Consider the following 7,808-nt stretch of genomic DNA (forward strand, 5'->3'; position numbering starts at 1 on the left):
ACTTCAGTTTTTCTCCTGAAAGAAAAAATGTTTCCATCTCATGGGCTAGTAGATGAATGCAAATTCCTCTTTAGCAGTCCTTTTGGATATATCACAAAATACCAAATACTTTGTACAAAAGTTGACCGATTCTTTTCATGTTTTCTTCCTATTTATTTTAATGCATTGTCACAATGCTATAGAGAGCATTTCAAAAACAAAAGGAAAAAAAAAAGCACAGACAAACAAAACCCATCAAAAATCATGCTTTTTACAGACCCAGTAGCTGGAGACAGGAATTAATGACATTTGATACAGTATATAATACAATATACAGTTGAGGAAGACCATCTTACTTCTGAAAATTGATGATTCTTTTTATAACTCTATCTTCCTTGATCTATTTAGTGGTAAGCGTTGCAAAAGTTAGCATCTGTGGGAGGTCTGGTAATGAACGAAATCCAGTCATTTAAAGTATATCCTGATAAATCTGAAGGTGATGTTGCTATAGTGGAGGATGCAACAGGAAGAAACAGCAGCATTCATATATTTTTGTATCATAGAATGCCTGGAGTTGGAAGAGACCTTGAAGTCCACCTAGTTCCAACTCTCCTGCCATGGGCAGGGAACCTGCCACTAGACCAGGCTGCTCCAAGCCCTGTCCAGCCTGGCCTTGAATAGCCCCAGGAATGAGACATCCATAACTTCTCTGGTCAACCAGTTCCTGTGCCTCACCACCATCACAGTAAGGAATTTCTGTCTAACTTAAACCTGACCTCCTTCAGCTTAGAGCCATCCTCCTTTGTCCTATTACTACATGCCCTTGAAAAATGTTCCTCTCCAGTTTTCTTGCAAAATCTCTTTAGGTACTGGAAGGCTCATATAAAGTCTCCCTGGAGCCTTTTCTACTCCATGCTGAACAGCCCCTACTCTCTCAACCTGCCTTCTAAGGAGAGGTGCTCTAGCTGTCCGACCATCTTCATGGTCCTGCTCTGGACTCACTCTACAGGTCTGTGTCCTTCTTGTGTTGGGGGCCCCAACATGTGGCACTCCAGGTGGGCCCTCACAGTGGCAGAATAGAGGGGAAGAACAACCTCCCCTGACCTGCTGTCACATTAGTTTTGATGTATCCCAGGATGTTTCTGCTGGCAGGCTTTCTGGGCTGCCAGCATGCATTGCCAAGTCATGTTGGTCTTCTCATCTGTGAACACCCCCAAGTCCTTCCCCCCAGGGCTAGCCTCGATCTGTTTTCTGCCCAGACTGTATTTGTGTTTGGGATTGCCCAGACCCAGGTGCAGCACCTTGCACTTGTCCTTGTTGAACTTCATGAGGTTCACACAGGACTACCTCTCAAGCCTGTCAAGGTCTCTCTCCGGATGGCATCCCTTTCCTCCAGCATGTTGGTGACATCAGCAGACTTGCTGAAGGTGAACTCAGTCCTAATAAACACGTTAAAAGGTGCCAGTTCCAATACTGACCTCTGAGGAACACCAAGTGCCACTGCTTTCGGCTTGGACATTGAGTTGTTGACTGCAACTCTTTGAGAGTGACCTTCCAGACAATTCTTTATCCACTGAATGGTCCATCTGTCAAATCCATGTCTCTCCAGTTTAGAGACAAGGATGTTGTGCATTTGACTAAGGGATATCTGATTCTTTTTTGCTACTATTGCAAAACTGCAGTGTCTTGAGTCTCCAGCTTAAGTTGAATGGTCACACAATTACAGATCAGGAATTCTTTTTTCTGAGAAACACTGTATTTCTGTTTCAGATAGGTAGTTGCACATCATAGTATATATGTCTTACCTACGGGATGGATTGCTTATACTCATAGTGGATATTTAAATTGGGATATTATGCTAAGTGATCTGCTAAGTAGCATTGGTTTTTTATAACACCTGTTTGCATTCGAATTAGTTGCACTAGTTTTCTATTGGTTTCTATAAAGATTTTGGTGTAGTCAAAGTGCCTGAACTAATGCTCCAAACAACCTCTTTTTGCACCTATGAGACATATCTGTTCACTATTAAATAAATTCAGAACTTGTATGGAATAACACAGCCTTGGAACAATTTTTCAGTTATCTGGACAGAAATTTCCAGTAGTACAAATTGATCCACATCTTGCACTGCAATCCCAGGTCTTTTAGCAGTCACTTGAGAAGCAGGACTTCTCTCTGGAAGTAGCTGTGATTTTAAGATACATATTGTTAAATGACTTGCTAGTCTGTGCCAGCCATGAAGTAAGTCATTTAGTAAGTTTTTCAAGAGTTGAAGGAATCAGAACTGTTGAGGTTTTTAAGTACCTCTGCAGAGAAAGACCTGGGGGTCCTGGTGGACAACAAGCTGTCCATGAGCCAGCAGTGTGTACTTGTGGTCAAAAAGGTCAGAGGTTTCCTGAGGAGCATTAGGAAGGGTGTTGCCAGCAGGTCAAGGACAGTGATCCTGCCTGTCTACTCAGTCCTGGTGAGGCCACATCTGGAGTGCTGTGTTCAATCTTGGGCTCTCCAGTTCAAGAGATACATGGAGCTCCTGAAGTGAGTCCTGCAGAGGACTACAAAAATGATGAGGAGCACCTCCCTTATGAAGAAAGAAGACCGAGAGGCGATCATATCAATGTTTACAAGTAACTAAAGGGAAGGTGCCAAGAGGACGGAGCCAGGCTCATTTCAGTGGTGCCAAGCAATAGGATGAGAGGAAGTGGGCAGAAACTGAAACACATGAAGTTCCACTTGAACATGAGGAAGAACTTCTTTACAGTGTGGGTGACTGAGGTTTCCCACGGAGGCTGTTGAGTCTCCTTCTCTGGAAATGTTCAAAAACTGTCTGGACACAATCCTGACATAAAGTGTCATGAGAAAAATAATGCACTTTTAGTTCCTTGCATTGGGTTTTATCAGGTTGCACAATAGAAACTCCCCTGCACACCTACAAAGGAGCACATAGACTATGGCAGGTTGGGGTAACCCAAATAATAATCTGCTGGGACACCAGGCCATCAAAGGCCCGTTTCCACAAGCCCAGAGGAGCACAGGAGTACATGGCTGGGCAGGGTAATCCAAATAGCTGGGTCAAAGAGACAAAATCTCTGCCTGATCTCTCCAAGGGCTTCCACAGGGGACTCTCAGCAGCATACATCCTTGGAACACACAGCACCAGCAGTCAGACAGAAGGCTCTATGGGCCACCTCACAGATCAAGGGGTTCACTACCTAGGGGCATTGTACATATTATGGGATGCATGATGGGAAGATCATTTGGGATTTTGGGAGGCCTTATTTTAGGTTGCTTAAAGAAATATCCAAGGCCAGGGACAGAGACTGATTAAGGTTTGGGGAAGAAAAAAGCAGGAAAATAGGGGGCTAAATGAATAATTAGGGCCAGTCCTGTATGAACAGTTACCTGGTCAAAACACTTGCCTCTCTGTGGCCTCATCACTGCAGTCTGTCCTGTCTTCTCATTTAACTCCATTTCTCTTTTCACGGGTGAAGGGCTGACTGTTCTCTGTGTGAGCGTATGGGGTAAGTGCCAGCAGTTGGAGAGGTGGGTCAGGGGGGTCCATGTGTTTAAGGTTCCAGAGACTGGAGCAGGTGAGTCTCCATTTATCAGTGTGTGATTGTTAGTGAAACCAGAACTGATGAGCAGGATAATTGCCCTGGGAGCTATGTCTGTCTCTGAAAGTAAGGCACCTGGAAGAGTTAGCTCAGTATTAGAGATGTCTTTTGAAATTCCTATTGTTAGGAAAGCTGACATAAGAGAAAAATATGTTTTAGAATATGGCTTCATTATGCCAGCTAAAGACAATCAGTGTAAAAAATGTTTATATTTTTATAAAAAGTCTGATTTAGGTTAACAAATTCTCTCAGCAGTATTGTTCATTCTCACATATTTTCCAAACAAGTTTTCAGTTAAGATTTTTTGACTGCTTAGTTTTACTGTTAAAAGAAGTTAAGAAGTGGCACAACTGAATTTAGAACAAATATGACCCTGAGTCTTACACATCAAATCAACAAATGTGAGGGTGTCACCAGTTTATGCTTAGCTGTCTCTTTCCTTATTTCCATCCACTCTATTCAGCACTTTTCTCTAAATTCAGCAGCAACGATATAGTTCATTTCACTTGTTTAAGAGCTAATTATGTAGCTTAGATGTAGGTCTGTATTTTTATAGGTTTTCTAATTTTTTTTTTCTAATTATTTTTTAATTGCTTTCATGTGCTTTGAATAGGGACCTGGTATTAAGACAGTCTGGCTGTTTTAGTGCTAAGGTATATCTGGTCTATGTTTCTGCTAGAAACATTTTATCCTTACAATAGGATCTACTTACAAGGAACTCAGATACTCAGTGAAAAATCCATTACTGTACATTTGAGTTTAAGAAAAGCTAAAATCATTTCATTTATTTTTAAGAAAAAAGGGAGAAGGCCCATTTCTACCAGAGTATAATTCTCACTGACACATTCTTTTTTCCACATGGAGGTGTTCCCCCTGTCCTTTACTTTTAATGACATCAGGTGAGGGTGAAAAGATCTTCAACTGAAAACTCACTGTCAGCTTTTGCTAAAATGTGTAATAGACTTTTAGCCAAACTACTTAAAAGGATCAAAGGTATTTTAATATACTTTAGAAGAAGAAAGGACACATAACATGCACAATAAATTACTTCTATTTTGATGGAAAATATACACTCATATTCATATGTTTGTATGGGTGTACTTATGGCTATAAGGAAAAGTAAATTCATATAAACACAATTTTGTAACATGGGTTTATTTATAAGCATTTTATATTTCACTGTTTGCATGTGTGTATGTCTGTACACATATGTATACATAACATGCTCTGTATTTGATCTAAAGATGATGGTAAGACAACATTTTGTACACTTGCCTAAGTGCTAAAAAGAGGAAATGATTTACATTTGCACTCCAAGCTGCTGCCAGAAAAGCCTTTCTACATCACATATTTCAATCTGCTGTATGCATGTGCCTGCATACACATCTCAAATACACCATATCACTATCACAACACCACTGCTTTTAGAAATTATGATTCCTTTTTCAGAACATATTCCTGACTGAAAAACTCAATTTTTTCATGTATTGCTATCAGATGCACTCTGGAAAACTGGGGAATAAGTACAAAGGCCTACAACCTAAATGCTACTTGTGCAGATTTCTTTAAGATATTGACCAGCTAGGAAAAAAAATATAGATGTGACTAGGAATAAACTTTGTTGTGTGTTGAATTTTTTAAAGATAAAAATACATAGTTAAAAATTTGAACATACTAACAATTTATATCTTTGCGTGAGATTTACAAAATTTGGAATCAGCTACAGAGAATAAGTCATCAGTAGTTCTGTTTATCTCAATTACAATTAATCTAAATTTACAACAGGTATATTTCTACTCTGAGGTCCTATTTAGCTTGAAAAGACTGTTCAGTCTCTTTCAGAACAATTGCAGTAGAAATCCAATTGTTCTTTCAACTGCCTGTTGTAAAATTCCAGCTACCTAAGCTAAACAAATGCAGCTGAGAGCTGTTAGATGTGTTTACCCAGAGCTTTTCAGAGATCAAAGGGGGGGAAAAAAGCACATCTGTATATTGAATTAAACTTTTTACTTTACTTGAAAATAAATTTTTTTAAAAAGCATTATTCCTTCCTCATGAAGTTTTCCCCAGAGACCCCCACTTTTGAACTGTGCATGTACAATTTAAGGCACTTAGCCTTAGGAGGGGCCACCTCCTGCTGTAGATGAAGAGCTCGACACTAGGACTTACGTTAAATAGAGGCATGTACCTCCTCTTCCTTCGGGTCCTGCTTTTTGTCGTGTAACAGGCATTGGAATCATTGGTCTCCATTCAGATGCACTTTTCTTAAAATGTTACCACCTGTAGGCTACTGTTACATTATTTCTTTGAAGATCCTGAAAACATGAGGGTAGGGTAGTTTTGTTCAATTTAGCTTTACTGGGGGTATGTGGTTTTACAGACAAAAAGAAAGTGCTGGTTTTTCCCCCTTGAGATGCTGTTATGGCCATGGGCATCGTGATGTCTGATTTTAAAAAGTGAACTTCACAAGAATGCAAAATGCCCCTTCCAGAATAATATGTTTTATGCTTAGTGTGCCATGAGGAAAATGGTGAGCTTAAGGTGGTATTCTGTTTGCGCATGCATTTTTTTCCATCTGTGCTCTACAGGAGAAGGTAACGTGTCACTATGTCCTGATTTGGGAACAACTTTTCTCTCCTCACTGTTTAGGGCATAGACAGAAAGGGTTCAGGTTCCTTAATGACAGTGTCTTCTAGAGTGAAAGCAGTTGAATACAGGCACAAAATAGCAATGTCTCTTGGTTTTAGGATATTGTAATAAACTGTTTGATGCCCAAGCAATGGATGTATGCTTGGTGTTTGTTAACGCCTTATCAAAGCAAGGGCTATAAGAAATGTAGGCTATCTGTGAGCTTGTGATGTACTGATTTGAAAAATTAGGCCGAACATTAAATAATTTACTGTAACTTTGTTGTAGTAAGCTATTTCCAAGTGTAAAAAGAGTAATATGTTACCTAAACAGATTATTGTTATGTGTTTGGGTTAGCAAAAGAAAAACTGGGAAGATCAGAGTGCAAAACCAAGTCCTCATTGGTCTTACTGCAAAACAATGGTAAGTACTACTTTATTTTTTAAGGTTAATTTTTTTTTTTTTTTTGTATTTATGTCATATTCTATATTAGTTTTCCTGTGAAATTAGCATTTATTTGTTAAATACACTTAATTCTTGATTGCAGGGGTAATCTTTGCTCACTTTTAGTCTGTTTAGGTGTATCAGTGAAAATCATCATACCAGAAGAAGTACCACAAATGTAAACAAAAATGAATTTCAGAAATCGGGAAATTTTACAGATCTTAATCTGGTTCTGCTCTTTTATGCTATGTGACCAGCTTTTGACAATGCCTTTTATATGCACATTCCGTGGAACCACATTTATGGCTTTGTAATTTAGCCTTTCTAATAGCTAAATTGCAATAAGATTCCAAAAGATAGCCTTTTTTTTTTTTTTTTTTCCCCTGTATGAAGAAACTGTGTAATTTGTTATACCTAATTCTGGTGAAGTAAATTGTCTTTTAGGATGAACCCAAAAAGCTCTTGCTGAATGAAACTTAACTGGACTAATCAAAGACCAAGCGATCTAGCATGAATAATGGGTGGGATATATGTTTTCAAACCTATGCCAGAGCTTATTCCTCCTTGAAGCCTCTCTGGGTCTCAGAGCATGCTGGCCTCCATGAACACAATGGCACCCATGACCCTTATTCATCCATAGCCCCCACTGGCACTCAGCAGCAATCTCAGCATTCTGATTGACAATGAAGAGAGGCATTGCTTCCCTCTTCCTTCTCAATCTTATGTGCATGTTTCTAAGATGCTATGTTTCTGCCAGAATACCCAGTTTAAGGATCAGAAGGGATTTTCTACCCTGTTGCGATCACAGTGGTGTCCCGGATTAGGGAGTATTTTACCTTTTCAGAAGAACTTCACTGTTTAAAAAAGTTTTACCAAACAATAGTAACTTATGTGGGGAAATGTTCTTTTGCCAGTGCTCTGAAGGGGCAAGGCAATAAATTTAAAGCCATTAGGTCAAACAATTCCTTCAAGTTTAGACATAACACTGAACTAGCTATGTGATTTTTAAGTTAAAGCAGATTTCCTGTGAAACAGCTAGAAATATCAGAAGAGGAGTTTAGGCATGTCTGTACTCATCCATTCCCTTTAAGACCCTGAGTAAGGCTGGAGAACCTATTAGTTTGGTAAATTAAAGTATTCCTCATT

At 39.3% G+C, this 7,808-nt stretch overlaps 1 long non-coding RNA gene across 1 annotated transcript in view; it reads left to right on the forward strand.

Moving 5' to 3' along the window:
- Positions 1–2,507: 2,507 nt before the first annotated feature.
- LOC108448226 overlaps positions 2,508–7,808 on the forward strand; it is a 9,562-nt gene continuing 4,261 nt past the window's right edge. Inside the window, exon 1 of the long non-coding RNA XR_001864043.1 lies at positions 2,508–6,641. This is a non-coding gene — a long non-coding RNA (uncharacterized LOC108448226). The remainder of the gene's footprint in view (positions 6,642–7,808) is intronic.

This window comes from Corvus brachyrhynchos, unplaced genomic scaffold (assembly GCF_000691975.1).
Source record: "Corvus brachyrhynchos isolate BGI_N302 unplaced genomic scaffold, ASM69197v1 scaffold227, whole genome shotgun sequence".
Taxonomy (NCBI): Eukaryota; Metazoa; Chordata; class Aves; order Passeriformes; family Corvidae; genus Corvus; species Corvus brachyrhynchos.